Source organism: Amborella trichopoda, chromosome 2, assembly GCF_054954075.1.
Source record: "Amborella trichopoda isolate Santa Cruz 75 chromosome 2, AtrichopodaSantaCruz75HAP2 v2.0, whole genome shotgun sequence".
NCBI classification, from domain to species: Eukaryota; Viridiplantae; Streptophyta; class Magnoliopsida; order Amborellales; family Amborellaceae; genus Amborella; species Amborella trichopoda.
This window is the reverse complement of record NC_142337.1, coordinates 43,372,276-43,391,064: the sequence shown is the minus strand read 5'-3', so window position 1 is coordinate 43,391,064 and position 18,789 is coordinate 43,372,276. Positions and strand designations below refer to the sequence as shown.

The following is an 18,789-nucleotide window of genomic DNA, read 5'->3' as shown; positions in this document are numbered from 1 at the left end:
TGGAAGATGCTATTTTGTTGATCAATTACATACAGAAGATTTGCCCAAGTAGGAAAGTCATTATTGTCCAGCATGATTCAGACATATCAAGCCATGAATGCTAAAAGGAGGCCATTTAAACATGGTAAGATAGTTTGCAAACCTTATGAGCACACTTGAAAATTGCAATCTCATTCCCAGTTGCAGCAAATGTGAAATCGCGGTAGGATGCAAGAGCTTGTATTACTTTTTTTTGGCAATTAAGGGCCTTCAAAAAGAATTTTCATGACAACAAAAAATTAATATAGGCAGCATTTTTTAGCAAATTCATCAAATAGCAACTCCATGAAGAAAATACAGGATAATTTACACTTGAGATTCAATAACTAGTTTGATAATTTACACTTCAGATTCAAGAAATCATGTGTCTTTCAGATACATCTCCTATACTCATGACACAACACCATTATTTCATAATTGCTGAAGCAACAAATTCTAAAGTAATTGAAAACAACAGAAGTTAAACTTGATTGCACCCAAGATGATAATTTTGATGCAAGGACCTCGCAGGTGATGGCTAGCATGTTGACATTTGCAGCACCATGTCCCAGGCGCAAATCCCACAGTGGACCAATCCAATTATGAAACTGGAATACAGCTCATTCATCAAGGATGCATTTCCTTGTGACCCCATCTAGAACGAGTCCTTATCCTCAAACCATCACTAATGAAATTAAAAAAAAAAGAAACTGTAATCCCAAACAAGTTTCCTATTATACATTATACAAGTTATAGGCTTGTATAATTAGTCATTTCCTATGACACATTGTACAAGTTATGGGCTTTGTTTTGTAACTTGAGTTCATTTCAAGAAGTCCCTTTTCTATCTCGAAAAGTATCATTTATTTATCAAAGTACAAAACGACTCCAGATAAATTATGTGCACAACCATTTTTCCATAGGCATATGTATTCTAGCAAGTTTGTAATAATTAAAACTCATTTAAGCTTCATTTGAGGGTTACCCGCTTAATGGAATAAGTTACTGAGTTATGCGCAAGTTACTGAGTTATCTGCTTATTGGCAAGTAAATTGTTTCATGTGCCTCAAAGTGCTGGTGATATGGGATGTTTTAGCCAAGGAACATGGCGCTCCTCTATTTCATTACCCATTTTTACTTACTAGTTGTGTCGACATGCTATACTGATATCTCTTGCTCACAATTGTACTTTAGGGTTTCAATTAATAAAATAATTGTCACCCTCCTTCCAAAAAGGCGAGAGAGAAAATTAAAATCAGTGCAATCTTGACGAATTGGACAAAAGCACTTTAAGCATCACTTCAACTTAAGGCCATAATATCCAAAGCAGCATTAGGAACCTGTAAGAAAAAGCATGATCTATCAATATTGAACCCATAAACAAGTAATAAATGAAATGATAATGGCTACATGTAGCGTCTAAGTTCACATATTTTCGAAAGAAAAAATTCTACAAGTTAAATTAATAGACCTACATAGAGAAAATTAAGTAGTGAGAAATATGTATAAAGAGATAGAGCATTGACAGTTAATGAGAGATACATAGAGAGGAAATTAAAGAGTGAGGAGAAAGACAGAAAGTGAAAGAGATAAAGATAGAGAGTCATTGATAGGAGATGAAGACGAAGAGTTTGAACTTCTAAAATCAATACATGAGCAAGGAGGAGGAAAGTTGAGAGGGAGAGAGATGTGAGAGAAAATTAAATGAGAGAAATATTGACGCGAGAGAAGGAGAGGTCCGACTCTTGAATATATTGTTTACATATACATTCTCAATAATATAAATAATATATATATATATATATATATATATATATATATATATATATATATATATATATATGGTAATGATTTCATGCAATGGTTGTATCACAGTATATTGCAACAATCTTCAAAAACTATATTAGGGCCATTTGTTTGAATCAAAAATTGAAATATACACTCTTTTCATTCTAGTAAACAATCACCAAAAATAAAATTTAAAAATGGAACTTAGAAAATATTTTTTTAGCCCAATTAACATAAGCCGTCCATTTTGATAAGATGCTTAGATCTAGGCTTTAGAAGCACTTTTTTTTTTCCTATTTTTTTATATGGCTTTATTATCATTAGATGAACAATGTTAAAAAATAAAAAATGATTTTAAGTTCTTAAAGACTAAGATCTTGAAATTCACCAATTGAATGGTCTAGATTCGTTGTTGGAGGGGACTCATTTTGACCATATCTAGGTTCAATTTAAACTTTTTTTCTTGGGATTGATTATTGAGACGATGAGTGTGTGTGCCAAATTTTGGGTCATAAAAATACCACAAATATAATTTTTTAGAAGGGTGGTTGCATTATGTTATGGTACAACCGTTGCATGAAATCCCTGCTCATATATATATAATATTGGGAGTGCGTTGTGTGTGTGTGTATATATATATATATATATATATATATAGGGATATCCTAAACTTACAACCCTTCAAATTACAAAGGTTCAAGATAGAGAGAGTTGTGAAAGGTGGATTTATTAATTTTGTTGTCTATTTTTTAAAAAAAGTTACTTTTGTGGAGCAAATTTGTAAATATTACTACAAGACAAAAGGTATTTTTGTTATTTCCATGAGGGGTAAAATTGAAATTTTAAGTAAAGGACAATGGTAGTCTACAAATAAAGTTTCATTACCTTAACTTCCAAAATGCCATTGTAGTTTTGTAAAAATTTCAAATATACCATTGTTTAATGGTAAAGTTACTAATGTAAATAATTTTTTAATGAAAAAGTAATGACTATTTTGATAAATAACATTTGTATTGTATTTTTAGGGGTTGTTAACTCTAGACCCATATATATATATATATATATATATATATATATATATATATTAAAAATATCATTTATAATTTTTTGAAATTAAGAAGGAGCATTCTTCAGACCAAACGGCATTACATTTCATTCATATTGTCCGAACGGGACATTAAATGCAGTTTTGTATGTGTCTTTATCTTGTATTTGTATTTGCCAATACCTTGATTTAAGGTTAAATTTTGAGTAAATACAAGCATTGATAAGTGTATCTAATAAATCTTTTTTTATTAGGTATAGGATATCGAATCCAGTTTAAGACTTTATTAAGGGGTTTATAATTTATAACTAATCTAGGGACTCCCCTTTTTTTTTCAGCTGCATTTTCTAGATAGAAGGCAGCACAGCTCCAAGGTGAAGAGCTTGGTCGTATTAATTTCTTTTTTAATAGATCATCTATTTCCTCTTTGCAAATTTCTAGTAATCTAGAATTCATTTGTATTGGTCTTACTTTGGTAGGTATTTTGTTTTCTGTAAATCCTTCTTCATAAGGTAATTCTATCATAAGTTTCTTCCTATTCCAAAAAGCACTTGGTATATCACTACAAACTTCTTGTTCTAATTTTATTTTGAATTCTTCAATTTTTCTTTTATTTCTGGAAATAAAAGATCTTGTTCTATTTTTTTATATTTAAGTTCTTCTTTAAGATGATAGAGAAATTTTTCTTTATTTTGAACAGTTTGTTTAACATTATTTATTTCTTTAATTTTAGGCTTATCTATGAATTCAAATTTTATGCTTATCTATGAATTCAAATTTTATCTTATTACCATCTAGGTTTGACTCTATTCCTGTATTATCAATTCTTAAAGGATAAAGTAGGCTTAAGAAAGGTGTACCTAATATGACTGCCTAACTTAATCCTTTAACCATAATAAAGGGTAATTCTAAACAAGTTCCATTATTACAAACAGCAGTATTAGATAATTTATAATTTATAATTAACCTACTACCATCAGTGGTATTTAATATTTATGTTGTTTTATCGAAATATTTAGTAGGGACTAAACCCTCATTTATACAATTTAAATTAGCACCAGAGTCTATTAATGCTAAAGATTGAAAACTATATTCATTTTTAATAACAATCCTTACTAATGTAAACCATTTTTGTGTAATTACCCTATTTATCAGTTTCAGAGAAATGTTTTCTTCCTGGATATTCTCTTTGATTCCAGAAGATTCTTGTAGATCAGGTTTTATTGGTTTTAATTTGTGGGATTCTATTAATTGATTAAATTCTAATTCATTATCATTTTCTGAAATAGTTTCTGCAAATTCGTTATGTAATTCTAATATTCTAATCCTATTTTTAAGTCGTCGAACTTCGGTTTTTACTTCATTTATTTCTTGTTTTTGTTCTGCTATAGTTGGTTCTCTTTGAATTGCTTCTTTTTTGCTTACCCTTTTTAATATTTCAGAAAAGCTTTATGCATCTGGAGTTTTCAGTAAAGGAGTAGGCTTATTTTTTACTCTAATTATTTTAAGATATTGTGTTATTGCCTCTCTTTTTCCATTAGGGTCAGCTATTTTATCTATTAAATCTATTATTAGATTTTCTTCATTGGTTAAAGTATTACAAGAGCATTCTTACATGTTCCCATCTATTTGCTCATTTGAGCTGCTCCATATTAATTGTTCATCTTCGATATTTCCTACTAGTGTACTAGAACTTTCATCTTCTATAGAACTGTCCTCTGAATCATATATTTGTAAAATATCATATAGTTTGTTTCTAATATTTTCATCTAATATTAGACTATCTATTTTTCTTTTCACTTTACAGTTGTTCTTATAATGCCCGATTTTTCCGCATTTATAACAAACAGGTAATTTCTTCTTGCCGTTCTTATATTTATTTTTAGGAACAAATCGTTTTACAAACTTTTCTTTTTTATGTTTTTTAGATTTTGACATATTTTTGTTTTCTATTTTGTATTTGTTCTTTTTATATTTTTTATTAGGAGAAGTATCCATACTATATCCAAATTGCTCAAAAAAGTCTCCCAACTTCTTTTTGCCTGTCATTTTTTGTTTATCTAATTGTTTTTTCAATTTCTTGTCTATACATAAGGCTAAGCCTTCGGCACAACTTTCGACTGACAATTCTCCTAAGGTATAAACAGAGTAGGGTATTATTCCTCCGTTTTTGTTTTGTAGCCTAGTGCGAACCTTTTCAGGAAAGAGGTGAGGTAGACGGGCAACGAATTTTTCTTTCCAATGATCTAAATTACTATCTTCGCAGGTTAATAACCAAGAGAAGAAGACATCTTTATACCATTTGTAATGTGATAATGTAGGACATTTTAAATTAAAAAACAGATCTTCAGATCTTGCTTCTAGGAGTGCGGTGCTTCCTACAAAATGACGAGTTATTGTATAAATGAGAGTATTAACAACATCACTTTCGCTGTATAAAATATCTTGACCTGTTTCATTTTTGAAAGTCCATTGTCTAGTATTATTTAAAATTTGATTTTTTGATATTTCACTCAGGTGGAAACCCCACCATCCTCTCAGCCATCCTGTGAATCCACAAACAATGGCTTTTGCGACCTCTTGATCATGATTTTTTGCCATCTTACAGGCTTATGCATACATCGTCATATGTTTCATTGTATCTAGAATTTGGTGTTCCGACATTCCATCTATATTCCAATTTACTATTGTTCTTCCTGAATAGGAAGTTGTATGGGAAATTAGGTCTTATTCAAACTGAATGTCTACAAGGGTAGGCCTGGTATGATACATTCTGGCATTAGCTACATGCCTCCATTTTGTTCCATATGATTTTCGTATTAATATCTTGAGTGTCTTTTGTGAAAGCAATTTCCATATTTTCAATTGTATTGCTTACTACTGGCTCTTCTTGAAGAGTCAGTGCTTTTGATTCTTTGATAATAATTCCCTTACCTTGTCTTTTATCACGGTACTTGATTCTTTTAAATCTAGATTCGATAATTTTGATATTAATTGATCTATAAGATCTGTATGATCGTCTTGAATTTTGAATCTAGTTTTATTTATTTGAGGAGGTGGTTTAAATAATACTGCTTTCTTGTTTTCTTCTAATTTTTCATGAGGTTGTCTTATCAAATTTTCTATTCTAGAGGATTGTTTTTCGACAGTCTATAAGTATAAATTGGTATAATTATTTTGTTCTATTATTTGAGGTAATAATTCTATTCTCTGCATATGTTCAATTGGAATTTTATATGGAATGGCTCTAGCTTCTGTTACGGTTCTAGCATCTGAATCTTTATCTTTCTGAGTTCCTTTTATTATAATTCCTCCTTTTTCGGGTGGAGGTCTACTAGTTATTTGTCCGCCTTCTATCATGTGAAATGTTTGGTACATTTTTTCTAATGTATTTATTTCAAAATTTGGTACTGGTATTTCTTTGTCTTTTAAAATTGTCTTTAACCAACTAAAGAATCCTATATTTTTTTTTTCCTTTTTTATAAACTTATTATATTTCTTATGAAATATGTCTATTAGTTTCTTTTCACATGTTTCTAAACACCATTTTCTTAATTCAGTATTTTCTTCTGATAGATAATCATTTTTTAATTCTTCTAAATTCATTTTTTCTTCTCTTTGTAGGGTTAAGATTTGGAAATCCGGATCTGAGAAGGTTTGATCATTGCTTCCTATAACTTTATACTGGGGTATGTGAATATTACTTCTTGTCCTGGTTAAGCCTTGAATCTTATGATATTGATTTATTGCAGAAGTGGAGCTCCTCGCAGGCTCAGGGTTTTTTATTCGAGGGTTTATTTATGAGTCATCTTTTATTTTTAATTTAGTTTGTCTTTGATTTTTAAACTGGATTTCTATTTCTCCGTCAAGATGTTCAATGATTTTTTTTGGATCTTTATTAGTAGGAATATTATAATGCTGGTTCTCACTATATACGGTCCAATTTGACGGTAATATTATTTGAGACCAATCAACAGATTAAGGAATAATTATATTCAATTTTTCAACATTAGTTTGAAAGAATATTGTTTAACTTTTGTGTCTACTTGTAATACATTAGGGCATAAAGTATCCATTACTTTATAACAAATTCTGTATACTAATGCTATATTCTGTGATCCTGGATTCATGTCAAACCCTTGTGTTTTTAAATTAAGAGTCAATACTTTCAATATATTTGGATCACTAAGTGATACAGAATCATTGGAAAAACAATTAAAGTATACTGGTCCACTACACAGACTTGATTCGACTATTCCTAATAATGAATCAGAGAATTTGTTATGTCTATTATCTCTTAAACATGAAAGTCTGGAATTATTAAGTTCTAACCTAGTAAGTGGTTTTATAGCTACTTGTATAAGTCCTATATGTAAATATTTGTAATCTTTGTTTCTATGTGATTGAATTATTTTATTATATAATAGTTGAAAGTCTTCTTGGTCACTAGTAACTGACAAACTTTGTTCTACAATTTTATAGCATATCCTGTTTTTAAATTGAATGATCCTCTCTTGTACATATCTGAGATAAGTACCTTGGGTATATTTCAGTTCTGAATTTGTTTTTCTATATTTTATATTAAGACTTCTTCTTTATTTTTTACTCTAAAGGTATTAGTAGATGAAGATAACTTCTTATTAGCTAAATTCCTAACGAAATTTTCCATTAAGAAATTACGGATAATGACTTTTAGTCAACCTCTTACGTCTCTTTTCGACCTCAGCGGCTCTTCTTGGCCTTAATGGTCTTTCTGGACAAGGCGACAACAGTCGGACTAACTTCTTTAATGGCGAAATTTGATTAGGTTTTTATCTTACAAGAGGTTAAACTTAGCTTCAAATAGTCCTTAGAATAAAGTTTCTACTGGCTCTGATACCATAGCAAACCAAGATCTACGAAACGAAACTTTATCCTAAATATTTATGCAAGCATTCTAATATAACCTAAGAAGATTAGTACAGATAGAATAATAAGGATGGAAAATGACGCTATATCAAGAATAATCCAAGTAGTATAAGTATTTTGCCTAATCTTAACACTGAAAATTGCTTTTAATTGCATAATAATTACTAGAAGCAAATTTAATAATAACCAACTGTATTACAACCAAACTGTTATTACAAACAAACTGTAATCATAACAAACTGTTTACAAACTATTATAAACTGTAATTACAAACTGTAAATAAACTATTACAAACTGTAATTACAAATTGTAAACAAACCAACATAAAGAACTTACAGTCTATAGATACAATAGTTAGAAAATAACCTCCATTCGGATGGACAGTAGCTTGGAAGGTCTTTGTAGTTACAATCACACATAAAATGAAAGAACTAGAAGAGGAGAGAGAAAGAGAAAGGATTAGGCTTCGAAGGGTCTCTGAGATGTGGCTTCTAAGCTCAGACTCTCCAAAAAACTCTGCTGTTTCGAATGGTCTATCCTTTCTTTTATAGAGGCGGACCTGAACCTTGTATTCAATCTTCTTTATTGCAGGTGGCAGGCATCGGTAGTGTTAGTCCAGGTGGCGATCATCCATGCGGTTGCTTTAGCGAGTGCGAGACAAAGGGAATCTGCTTTGGTTAATGCAGGACAGGTGGCTGGTAGGTGATGTTTGACTTTTGACTAGTAAGGGACAAGGGAAATCCACTTTGGCTAGTGCGGGACAAATGTTTAAAAAGGTGGACAAGTGGCAAGATACTTTTAGGTAAGTGGAGGTTACTGTTGGTAATTCTGTCGGTATAGCTTTGGAAGGTTCTAGAAAGTTCTGGAAGTTTCTGGAAGGTTCTGGAAGTTTCTGGAAGGTTCTAGATGGTTCTGGAAGGTTTTGGAAGGTTGTTTTCGATATTGTCGGGTGTTGGCGTTTGTTTCTAGTATAGGGTTTGCTTTTGCCAGAAGCCATTCAGAGTCTGAGCTTCTTCTTCTTCTTCCATTGTATGTTCTTCTTCATTCTGGGTACTTTCTGTTCCAGCCTCTTCTTCAAAGATTTGAAGCAATTGCTTCTCCAGTTCCTCTTTTGTTGCTTGAGGATTTCTCTTCTTCATTTGTCTAATATATTCTGCCAGATTATTTGGGCTATCATATGTAAAAGCTCCCAATGCTTCTGGGATCTTTTTTGTTCTTATTTTTTTCTGGCTTCAAATTTTCATAAACAAATATGTTCCGCCATTTTATACATATTTTCTTTCCTATTTTGGGAATATATTCATAATTATCAGAAGTATTATTGGTTATGGCTTATTGCCACCTCATTATACAAGGTATCTGTTACATGGCTATAAAGTACAAATGGTAATCGACATTAGGGTCTTTCCCATTATCGTCCATGAATTTTGTTTGAGACACTTGTAATTCTTCAGGTAAAATTTGAGGGACTGATCCTCAGGTAGAAAACCAACTCCTGAACCAGTTGGGAAATGGTTCAGTTACATGCATCTTAAATTGTACGAACCAAGTGTGAGAGTTATAATTATTTTGGAGGGTTAGGACCTTGTGCCAAGCATCAACATATTCTGCATGTCTGTAATATTTATTTGAGAAATCTTGGGCTTGCAATTTCTTTGCTCTCGTGGGTTCTGAGCCCCATTCACTATTGGGTAATATTTTTTGAATTTGTATTTTAGAATATGCTATCATTCTGGTATTGGGTTGATGATAGTGAACAATTGAAACAAAACCAGTTTCTAACAGAATGGCCTCATACCATTCTCTTGTTTTGATTCCTTTAGAAGGATTCAAATTATTATGTAAGTATATTTTTGCAATTTGGTTAGGGTCTTCTACAGCATGGCGATCTTCTATGACCATTTCTACCATAAATGTTGTATCTACAAATTGAGATCTTTCCATTAAAGGTGTTTTTCTAGGTGTTGGTGATGGCATAAAGACAATATTTGGGTTTTGAGAAGGGCTTTGTTGGCGAGAATATTGAGGATAATTCGAGCTAGTTGGAGAATAGGTTAGGCTAATTAAAGGTGATCCAACAGGATGAGATGGAACTATATCCATAATTTCTTTGCCCTTTTGGTTATTTCTATGAGTATGCATTTTATTTTGATGAAATAATATTAAGGCTAATGGTTGCTGCTCAGGTTCTAGTAGCGGCAGATTCCTTCCCCCCTGCAAAAATTCACGTGTAAGAAAGTCAGGGAGATAGTTGGTAGAACCACGGAGATGCTCACTTGTAAAATCAAATGATGACAAAATGGCTTGCCATCGAGCAAAAATTTGTTTCGATATAAGATTTGGAACATCTTTGAAAAGAATGTCTTTAGCAGATTTACATTCTATGCGTATTAAGAAATGAATATTAAGAACATCGCTTTGAAATTTGGTTACGCAATGAACAATAGCTAATATTTCCTTCTTTACCGTGGAATAGTTTTGTTGGGTACTATTCCATAATTTAGAACTATAACCAACTAATTGTTCAGGGCCATTATCAAATTGTTGTTTTAATAAGCCTCCTAGGCTGAGTTCAGAGGCATCACATTTAATGATCTTAAAAGCATTAAGATCTGAAAGAACCAAGCAAGGAAGTTCCTTTGCTTTGCTTTTAAGGATTTTAATAGCAGTAGTATGCTCATCCGTCCATTTTTAAGGATTCTTTTTTAACTTATCATACAACGGTTTAGCTATGAGTGCAAGGTCTTTAATAAAATCGGCTATATAATTTAAACATTCTAAGAACCGTTGCAATTCTGTTTTATTTAAGATTATATCAGGGAATTTATTTGAAAATTTTTTGGCTCTGTCAATTGGGATAAGAGTCCCTTGGAAAATGTTATGTCCTAAAAACCTAATTTTGGTTTGACAGAGATTCATTTTTTTAGTTGAGACTACTAACCCTGCATACTTTACCGTGGTCAGGAAGATATTTAAATGCTTAAAAAGTTGATGAATATCCTCTGAAAAAATTAACACATCGTCAATATAAACAATCATAAATTTCATATATGAATTAAAAATATCATTCATAAGTTTTTGAAATTCAGAAGGAGCATTCTTCAGACCAAACGGCATTAAATTCAGTATTTTCTTCTGTTAGATAATCATTTTTTAATTCTTCTACATTTATTATTTCTTTCCTTTGTAGGGTTATGATTTGGAAATCCGGATCTGAGAAGGTTTGATCACTGCATCCTATAACTTTATACTGGGGTATGTGAATATTACTTCTTGTCCTGGTTAAGCCTTGAATCTTATGATCTTGATTTATTGCAGAAGTGGAACTCCTAGCAGGCTCATGGTTTTTATTCGAGGGTTTATTACTGAGTCATCTTTTATTTAAGACTTCTTCTTTATTTTTTACTCGAAGGGTATTAGTAGATGAAGATAACTTCTTATTAGCTAGATTCCTAACGAAACTTTCCATTAAGAAATTACGGATAATGACATTTAGCCAACCTCTTACGTCTCTTTTCGACCTCAGCGGCTCTTCCTGCCCTTAACAATCTTTCTGGACAGGGCGACAACAGTCTTAACAGTAGGACTAACTTCTTTAATGGAGAAATTTGATTAGGTTTCTATCTTACAAGAGGTTATACTTAGCTTCTAATAGTCCTTAGAATAAAGTTTCTACTGGGTCTGATACCACAACAAACCAAGTTCTATGAACGAAACTTTGTTCTAAATATTTATAAAAGCATTCTAATATAACCTAAGTAGATTAGTACAAATAGAATAATAAGGATCGAAAATGGCACTATATCAAGAATAATCCAAGTAGTACAAGTATTTTGCCTAATCTTAACACCGGAAATTGCTTTTAATTGCATAATAATTACTAGAAGAATATTTAGTACAAACCAACTGTATTACAACCAAACTGTTATTACAAACAAACTGTAATCATAACAAATTGTTTACAAACTATTACAAACTATAAACAAACTATTACAAACTGTAATTACAAAGTGTAAACAAACTAACTTAAAGAACTTACAGTCTGCAGATACAATAGCTAGAAAATGACCTCCATTTGGATGGATAGTAGCTTGGAAGGTCTTTGTAGTTACAGTCACACATAAAATGAAAGAACTACAAGAGGAGAGAGAAAGAGAAAGGACTAGGCTTTGAAGGGTCTCTAAGAAGTGGCTTCTGAGCTCAGACTCTCCAAAAAACTCTCAAAATACTCTGCTTCTTTGATTGGTCTATCCTTTCTTTTATAGAGGCGGACCTGAACCTTGTATTCAATCTTCTTTGTTGCAGGTGGCAGACATCGGTAGCGTTGGTCAAGGTGGCGATCATCCATGTGGTTGCTTTAGCGAGTGCGAGACAAAGGGAATCTGCTTTAGTTAATGCGGGACAAGTGGTTGTTAGGTGATGTTTGACTTTTGACTAGTGCGGGACAGAGGGAATCCACTTTGGCTAGTGTGGACAGATATCTAAAAAGGTGGACAAGTGGCAAGATACTTTTAGGTAAGTGGAGGTTACTGTTGGTAATTTTGTCGATATAGCTTTGGAAGGTTCTAGAAAGTTCTGGAAGTTTCATGAAGGTTGTGGACGGTTGTTTTGGATATTGTCGGGTCTTGGCCTTTGTTTCTAGTAAACGATTGCTTTTGCGAGAAGCCAAGAAGAGTCCGGGCTTCTTCTTTTTCCATTGTCTATTCTTCTTCATTCTGGGTACTTTTTGTTCCAGCCTCTACTTTAAAAATCTGAAGCAATTTTTTCTCCAGTTCCTCTTTTGTGGCTTGAAAATTTCTCTTCTTCATATGTCTAATATATTCTGCCAGATTATTTGGGTTATCATATGTAAAAGCTCCCAATGCTTCTGGGATCTTTTTCATTCTTATTTTTTTTGGCTTCAAATTTTCATAAACAAATATGTCCCATCATTTTATAGATATTTTCTTTTCTATTTTGGGAATATATTCATAATTATCGTAAGTATTATTGGTTATGGCATATTACCACCTCATTATCCAGGGTATCTGATACATGGATATAAAGTACAAATGGTAATCGACATTAGGGTCTTTCTCATTATCGTCCATGAATTTTGATTGAGACACTTGTAATTCTTCAGGTAAAATTTGAGGGACTGATCCCCAGGTAGAAAACTAACTCCTGAACCAGTTGGGAAATGGTTCAGTTACATGCATGTTAAATTGTACGAACCAAGTGTGTGAGTTATAATTAGTTTGGAGGGTTAGGACCTTGTGCTAAGCATCAACATATTCTGTATGTCTGTAATATTTATTTGGGTAATCTTGGGCTCGCAATTTCTTTGCTCTCGAGGGTTTTGAGTCCATTCACTATAGGGAAATATTTTCCGAACTTGTATTTTAGAATATGCTATCATTCTGGTATTGGGTTGATGATAGTGAACAATTGAAACAGAACCTGTTTCTAACATAATGGCCTCATACCATTCTCTTGTTTTGATTCCGTTAGAAGGATTCAAATTATTATGTAGGTATATTTTTGCAATTTGGTTAGGGTCTTCTACAGCATGGCGATCTTCTATGACCATGTCTACCATAAATGTTGTATCTACATATTGAGATCTTTCCATAGAAGGTGTTTTTCTGGGTGTTGGTGATGGCATAAAGACAATATTTGGGTTTTGAGAAGGGCTTTGCTGGCTAGAGTATTCAGGATAATTCGGGCTGGTTGGAGAATAGTAAAGGTGATCCAACAGGATGAGATGGAACTATATCCATAATTTCTTTGCCCTTTTGGCTATTTCTATGAGTATCCATTTTATTTTGATGAAATAATATTAAGGCTAATGGTTGCTGCTCAGGTTCTAGAAGATGAAAGTTCTAGGACACTAGTGGGAAATATCGAAGATGAACAATTAATATGGAGCAGCTCAGATGAGCAAATAGATGAGAACATGAAAGAATGCTCCTGTAATACTTTAACCAATGAAGAAAATCTAATAATAGATTTAATAGATAAAATAGCTGACCCTAATGAAAAAAGAGTGACAATAACACAATATCTTAAAATAATTGAAGCCAAAAAGAAGCCTACTCCTTTACTGAAAACTCCAGATGCATATAGCTTTTTTGAAATATTAAAAAGGGTAAGCAAAAAAGAAGCAATTCAAAGAGAACCAACTATAGCAGAACTGAAGCAAGAAATAAATAAAGTAAAAACAGAAGTTCAACAACTTAAAAATAGGATTAGAATATTATAATTACATAACGAATTTGTAGAAACTATTTCAGAAAATGATGATGAATTAGAATTTAATCAATTAATAGAATCCCACAAATTAAAACCAATAAAACCTGATCTACCAGAATCTTCTGGAATCAAAGAGAATATCCAGGAAAAAAACATTTCTCTGAATCTGATAACTAGGGTAATTACACAAAAATAGTTTACATTAGTAAGGATTGTGGTTAAAAATGAATATAGTTTTCAATCTTTAGCATTAATAGACTATGGTGCTGATTTAAACTATATAAACGAAGGTTTAGTCCCTACTAAATGTTTCTATAAAATAACACAAATATTAAATACCGTTGATGGTAGTAGGTTAATTATAAATTATAAATTATAAATTATAAATTATAAATTATAAATTATAAATTATAAATTATCCAATGCTGCTGTTTGTAATAATGGAACTTGTTTAGAATTACCCTTTATTATAGTTAAAGGATTAAGTCAGGCAGTCATATTAAGTACACCTTTCTTAAGCCTACTTTATCCTTTAAGAATTGATAATACAGGAATAGAGTCAAACTTAGAAGGTACTAGGATAAAATTTGAATTCATAGTTATGCTTAAAATTAAAGAAATAAATAATGTTAAACAAATTGTTCAAAGTAAAAAAAAATTTCTCTATCATCTTAAAGAAGAACTTAAATATACAAAAATAGAACAAGATCTTTTACTTCCAGAAATAAAAAAGAAAATTGAAGAATTCAAAATAAAATTAGAACAAGAAGTTTGTAGTGATATACCAAGTGCTTTATGGAATAGGAAGAAACATATGATAGAATTACCTTATGAAGAAGGATATATAGAAAATAAAATACTTACTAAAGCATGATAAATACAAATGAATTATAGATTACTAGAAATTTGTAAAAAATAAATAGATGATCTATTAAAAAAAAAATTAATACGACCAAGCTCTTCACCTTGGAGCTGTGCTGCCTTCTATGTAGAAAATGCAGCTAAATAGGAAAAGGGAGTCCCTATATTAGTTATAAATTATCTTCTATAGAACTGTTATTTGAATCATATATTTGTATAATATCATATAGCTTATTTCTAATATTTTCATCTATTATTAGACTATTTATTTTTCTTTTCACTTTATAGTTGTTCATATCGTGCCCGATTTTTCCGCATTTATAACAAACATGTAATTTCTTCTTGCCTTTCTTATATTTATTTTTAAGAACAAATCGTTTTACAAACTTTTCTTTTTTATGTTTTCTAGATTTTGGCATATTTTTGTTTTCTATTTTGTATTTTTTTTTTATATATTTTTTATCATGAGAAGTATCCATACTATATTCAAATTGCTAAAAAACGTCTCTTAACTCCTTTTTACCTGTCATTTTTGTTTATCTAAATGTTTTTTCAATTTCTTGTCTGTACATAAGGTTAAGCCTTCTGCACAAATTTCGGTTGACAATTCTCCTAAGGTATAAAAAGAGTAGGGTATTATTCCCCCGTTTTCGTTTTTTAGCCTAGTGCGAACCTTTTCAGCAAAGAGGTGAGGTAGACCGGCAACGAATTTTTCTTTCCAATGGTCTAAATTACTATCTTCGCGTGTTAATAACCAAGAGAAGAAGACATCTTTATACCATTTATAATGTGATAATGTAGGACATTTTAAATTAGAAAATAGATCTGCAGATCCTGCTTCTAGGGGTGCGGTGCTTCCTACAAAATGACGAGTTATTGTATAAATGAGAGTATTAACAACATCACTTTCGCTGTATAAAATATCTCGACCTGTTTCATTTTTGACAGTCCATTGTCTAGTTTTATTTAAAATTTGATTTTTTGATATTTCACTCAGGTGGAAATCCCACCATCCTCTCAGCCATCATGTGAATTCACAGATAATGCCTTTTGCGACCTCTTGATCATGATTTTTTGCCATCTTACAGGCTGATTCATACATCGTCATATGTTTCATTGTATCTAGAATTTGATGTTTTGACATTCCATCTATATTCCAATTTACTATTGTTCTTCCTAAATAAGAAGTTGTATGGGAAATTCGGTCTTCTTCAAATTGAATGTCTACAGGGGTAAGCCTGGTATGATACATTCTGGCATTAGCTACAGGCCTCCATTGTGTTCCATATGATATTCTATTAATATCTTGAGTGTCTTCTGTGAAAGCAATTTCCATATTTTCAATCGTATTGCTTATTACTGGCTCTTCTTGAAGAGTCAGTGCTTTTGATTCTTTGATAATAATTCCCTTACCTTTGTCTTTTATCGCGTGACTTGATTCCTTTAAATCTAGATTAGATAATTTTGATATTAATTGATCTGTAAGATCTGTATGATTGTCTTGAATTTTGAATCTAGTTTTATTTATTTCAGAAGGTGGTTTAAATAATACTGCTTTTTTTTTTCTTCTAATTTTTCATGAGGTTGTCTTATCAAATTTACTATTCTAGAGGATTGTTTTCCTAGAGTCTGTAAGTATAAATTGGTATAATTATTTTGTTCTATTATTTGAGGTAATAATTCTATTCTCTGCGTATGTTCGGCTGGAATTTTATATGGAATGGCTCTAGCTTCTGTTACGGTTCTAGCATTTGAATCTTTATCTTTCTGAGTTCCTTTTATTATACTTCCTCCTTTTTCGGGTGGATGTATACTAGTTATTTGTCCGCCTTCTATCATGTGAAATGTTTGGTACTGTTTTTCTAATGTATTTATTTCAAAATTTGGTACTGGTATTTCTTTAACCAACTAAAGAATCCTATATTTTGTTTTTCCTTTTTTATAAACTTATTATATTTCTTATGAAATATGTCTATATACCATAACACACCAAGATCTACAAAACAAAACTTTATTCTAAATATTTATGCAAGCATTCTAATATAACCTAAGTAGATTAGTACAGATAGAATAATAAGGATGGAAAATGGCGCTATATCAAGAATAATCCAAGTTGTATAAGTATTTTGCCTAATCTTAACACTGAAAAATTGCTTTTAATTACATAATAATTACTCGAAGCAAATTTAGTACAAACCAACTGTATTACAACCAACCTGTTATTACAAACAAACTGTAATCATAACAAACTGTTTACATACTATTACAAACTGTAAACAAACTATTACAAACTGTAAACAAACTACTACAAACTGTAATTACAAATTGTGAACAAACTAACTTAAAGAACTTACAGTCTGCAGATACAATAGCCTAGAAAATGACCTCCATTCGGATGGACAGTAGCTTGGAAGGTCTTTGAAGTTACAATCACTCATAAAATGAAAGAATTAGAGGAGGAGAGAGAAAGAGAAAGGACTAGGCTCGAAGGGTCTCTGAGATGTGGCTTCCGAGCTCAGACTCTCCAAAAAACTCTGCTGCTTTGAATGGTCTATCCTTTCTTTTATAGAGGCGGACCTGAACCTTGTATTCAATCATCTTTGTTGCAGGTGGCAGGCATCGGTAGTGCTGGTCCAGGTGGCGATCATCCATGTGGTTGTTTTAGCGAGTGCGAGACAAAGGGAATTTGCTTTGGTTAATGCGGGACCGGTGGTTGGTAGGTGATGTTTGGCTTTTGACTAGTGCGGAACAGAGGGAATCCACTTTGGCTAGTGCAGGACAGATGTTTAAAAAGGTGGATAGGTAGCAAGATACTTTTAGGTAAGTGGAGGTTACTGTTTGGTAGTTATGTCGGTATCGCTTTGGAAGGTTCTAGAAAGTTCTGGAAGTTTCTCGAAGGTTTTGGAAGGTTCTGGAAGGTTCTGGAAGGTTGTTTTGGATATTGTCGGGTCTTGGCCTTTGTTTCTAGTAAAGGGTTTGCTTTTGCGAGAAGCCATGACGAGTCTGGGCTTCTTCTTCTTCTTCCATTGTCTATTCTTCTTCATTCCGGGTACTTTCTTTTTCGGCCTCTTCTTCAAAGATCTGAAGCAATTGCTTCTCCAGTTCTTCTTTTGTGGCTTGAGGATTTCTCTTCTTCATTTGTCTAATATATTCTGCCAAATTATTTGGGTTATCATATGTAAAAGTTCCCAATGCTTCTGGGATCTTTTTCATTCTTATTTTTCTGGCTTCAAATTTTCATAAACAAATATGTCCCGCCATTTTATAGATATTTTCTTACCTATTTTGGGAATATATTCATAATTATCAGAAGTATTATTGGTTATGGCTTATTGCCACCTCATTATACAAGGTATCTGATACATGGCTATAAAGTACAAATGGTAATCGACATTAGGGTCTTTCCCATTATCGTCCATGAATTTTGATTGAGACACTTGTAATTCTTCAGGTAAAATTTGAGGGACTGATCCTCAGGTAGAAAACCAACTCCTGAACCAGTTGGGAAATGGTTCAGTTACATGCATCTTAAATTGTACGAACCAAGTGTGAGAGTTATAATTATTTTGGAGGGTTAGGACCTTGTGCCAAGCATCAACATATTCTGCATATCTGTAATATTTATTTGAGAAATCTTGGGCTTGCAATTTCTTTGCTCTCGAGGGTTCTGAGCCCTATTCACTATTGGGTAATATTTTTCGAATTTGTATTTTAGAGTATGCTATCATTATGGTATTGGGTTGATGATAGTGAACAATTGAAACAAAACCAGTTTCTAATAGAATGGCCTCATACCATTCTCTTGTTTTGATTCCGTTAGAAGGATTCAAATTAGTATGTAGGTATATTTTTGCAATTTGGTTAGGGTCTTCTACCGCATGGCTATCTTTTATGACCATTTCTACCAGAATGTTGTATCTACATATTGAGATCTTTCC

General features: G+C 31.9%; 1 long non-coding RNA gene across 3 annotated transcripts; it reads right to left on the bottom strand.

Moving 5' to 3' along the window:
• Nucleotides 1–1,090: 1,090 nt before the first annotated feature.
• LOC148783224 (uncharacterized) lies at nucleotides 1,091–18,121 on the bottom strand. Of its 3 annotated transcripts, XR_016050615.1 has the most exons (3): nucleotides 11,799–12,428; nucleotides 8,126–9,973; nucleotides 1,091–1,358 (listed from the first exon to the last, which is right to left on the bottom strand). It is a non-coding gene; the product is annotated as an uncharacterized LOC148783224 (long non-coding RNA). The 3 variants fall into 3 exon arrangements; XR_016050616.1 differs by lacking the exons at nucleotides 1,091–1,358; nucleotides 11,799–12,428 and adding an exon at nucleotides 17,206–18,121 and having other exon boundaries at nucleotides 8,029–9,973; XR_016050614.1 differs by lacking the exon at nucleotides 1,091–1,358 and having other exon boundaries at nucleotides 8,029–9,973.
• Nucleotides 18,122–18,789: the final 668 nt, after the last annotated feature.